The sequence below is a fragment of the Oppia nitens genome, unplaced genomic scaffold, assembly GCF_028296485.1.
Source record: "Oppia nitens isolate AA-2021 unplaced genomic scaffold, nextdenovo-longstitch-racon4-pilon3 scaffold60_pilon_pilon_pilon, whole genome shotgun sequence".
NCBI lineage: Eukaryota > Metazoa > Arthropoda > Arachnida > Sarcoptiformes > Oppiidae > Oppia > Oppia nitens.
In genome coordinates, this window is record NW_026533244.1 from 90001 (window position 1) to 93395 (window position 3395).

Genomic DNA, 3395 nt, shown 5'->3' on the forward strand with positions numbered 1-3395 from the left:
GCTAAGGCGCGCATTTAAAAATTAACCATTGTGATGCTCTCGCCTATAATCCAAGGGGGGGGAAGGGACTACCTTCCCCGCCGGGTAGAAGGACGGCCGGAGGTCTCGTAACCGGACTGTCAGCGACTAAAAAACGGACTAACGGTGTCGGCCATCTTGGATGACTAACACCGCCGCCATTTTGAAGTTCCGACGGTCGTAATGGTCACGTGACCTCCGGCCACTCAACTACCCGGCACCCGAACCGAGAAGTCACCGATTGACTCCGGTCGGGATTTGCCCGTCACTATCCACCGATTGAATAGTAACGTATGGAGAGCATACAAATGAGTACTACTCTCCATATATATACTTTTTTCTTAGTAAGGCACAAGTTGAGATGTGCACTTTTGGTACCTTCAAAAACATGACATGTTTGATTCCCGATAAGTGGCCAACGGTTGACCGGCGGGCAAGTTTGACACTTTCCACTTGTAGGCCATCCATATATGATCCTCATATTGAAAAATAAAGTCAGGCCTTGGACCCGTTCGCCGGCCAGAAGTCCCGAAGAATTTCCTTCGGGCGGGAATAACTCGGGTAGCGGACATCGGACAGACATGGTTCTATCATATTATTCTTCGTATTCGGATGGCCAACAATTCATATATTGATCATAACTGTGTACAATCAAGTCTTCGTGTCCAAATGGCCCGTCCCGTGAATGGCAAAAAATGGTACCGTCGGGCGGGAATAACTCGGGAAGCGGACATCGGACAGACATGGTTCCACCATATTATCCTTTGTATTCGGATGGCCAACAAGTTGTCTATTGGACATAATTGTCCACATTGATGTCTTCGGGTCAAACTGGTCCGTTTAGTGATATATGTACAGTATTTTCTATTATGTATAGGAGAAACGGTATTTCGGTAATTTTGACCAGAAGATGATCATCGATTGGAATGAATTTTCAATATGTGGTAGTAAATAGGTTTGCGATACTAATTAGATATGTCCCGACATTGTGGCCACTACCTGGGCCGCAAAGGCCATCATCTAGTGATTCATTGATTTTCCCGCCAAAACAACAATTTTTGACGGCCCATTATATTTCGGGTGGCGGACATCGGACAACATCCGTACCACCATATTATGGACACTATTCGGATGGCCAAGGTGCTATATGAAGACATAATTGGCCACATGGATGTCTTCTGGTCAAAAGTGCCCGTCCCGTGATTACAACAGTGTACTGTATAGTACAGTACAGTAATGTATGGGGAAATCGGTATTTCGGTAATTTTGACCAGAAGATGATCATCGATTGGGATCAATTTTCAATATGAGGTTGCAAATAGGTGTGCGGTACTAACTAGATATGTCTCGACATTGTGGCCGCTACTTTGGCCGTAAAGGCCAATCAACTACTAGTTACATAGCGATTGCCTCCGCCGAAAACAAAAATTGCCGATAACTCGGTACAGGTTAACCGCCCGAAGTCAAGATTGGAAGTGAATGATTGGCTATTGGTTAGCCACCTAATCAGCCACTCAAAACACTGGCCAGCCATCGGTTCGGCGGGACCAACATTTTGGGCAAGTCGGTATAACTCGGGTTGCGGACATCGGACAACATCCGTACCAACATATTATGGACAGTAATTGGATGGCCAACAAGTTGTCTGTTGGACATTATTGTCTATATTGTTGTTTTCGGGTCAATATGGCCCGTCCCGTGATTACAACAATGCATTGTATTGTATGTGTTATTAATGTATGGGAAATATAGGTTTTTCGGGGATTTGAACCCGAAGATGGTCACCGATCGGGACCAAACTTCGGGAGAAGATAGCATATAGGTATGCGGTACTGACTAGATAGGTCATAACATTGTGGCCACTACTTACCGATTTACCGTTACTTACTCTCATTTACATGTATGCTATACTGGTGTTACACCTAATATACTGTACATACATTTTTTTGTTTACTTTTTTTGAAAAATCACTACTTCGGTAAACGGCCACCGATCGGGACGTGACATATGTCATTAGAACCGCATTGGTGGCAAGAATATAGTTTGAAAGTTTGGTCCCGATCGATGGTCATCTTCGGGTCCAAATGGCCGAAAAACATGTCTCCGTAGAGAGTACATGACAGACATTTTTCGGATGGCCATTTGGACCCGAAGATGAGGTCAAATCATATTGTGATACATATATGACTTGTTGGCCATTAGTTGGCGGTCACAACAATGATGGTCCGGTCCCGATCGGTTGGCCGTGGCCAGAGTTATTCGGGAATGTTGTTTTCGGGAAAAACGCTTATAACACGACCCCCGGTGGTCAGAGTGAGTGGCCAAACGTATTGACACCATCTAGTCAATGAGGCCTAACAAGATATAGTGACAATTTGGTTACCGAAGTTACCGACGGGCCTCCAGTGTTGTTTAAACATGTCATGTTTTTTCAAGTAGTCAAAGTGCACATCTCAACTTGTGCCTTACTAAGAAAAAAGTATATATATGGAGAGTAGTAGTGTTGAGTACGAGTCAAAGCACTATATGCGGTGTTCACTGCATAACATTTGAGAGAGTCGTATAATGCTATACGATGACTATACACACTATAGGGTGTCAAACCGATTAATGAGAGATAGTCGGTGACACAGTATCGATAACTCTGTGATTCAAACGGCGTAATGCCGATGAATATCAGATTGTCGTACTTTTTGAGGGGACGGCAAGACATGTTCCTCGCTTTATCAACGGGAGAGAGCCGTGCGGTGTAAGTGAGCCAGCTGTTAGTACGTGGGGGTCGACAATACAGACTGCACGCCTTGATTGATTGCACACTAAGACCGCAACTACGGCAACTCTAATACATGTCAGGATAGGGATGACTGGCGTCGGTTCGGGTACCACTTGAGTTTCCGCCTATAGTCAAACGCGTAAAACCGTGTCACTGACTGGGAACCAGAGTGCCGATAAACATGAGCAATATGAACGAAGGCTGACTTTGAATAGCGCCGCGATAGGTTGGCTATAACTAACGGATTGAATAAGTTGATAACCGCTATAGCGGTACTGTTGACGGTCTAGTCGATGACTGACCGGCAGTTTGGGATGTGTGATAACGCCGGGCGAAACTAACGCTAGCGCTATACACAGACGCAATGTTAATGTGAACACTGGCCGCTATATTGAAGGCAGTGTGAGTCGGTGTAGGACACCGACAGCAACAACAACACGGACCGTTCGGTTCTGTGTGTGTTTGGCTGAACAGCTACCTGGTTGATTCTGCCAGTAGTCATATGCTTGTCTCAAAAATTAAGCCATGCATGTCTAAGTACATGCCGTATTAAGGCGAAACCGCGAATGGCTCATTAAATCAGTTACGGTTCCTTAGATATTGA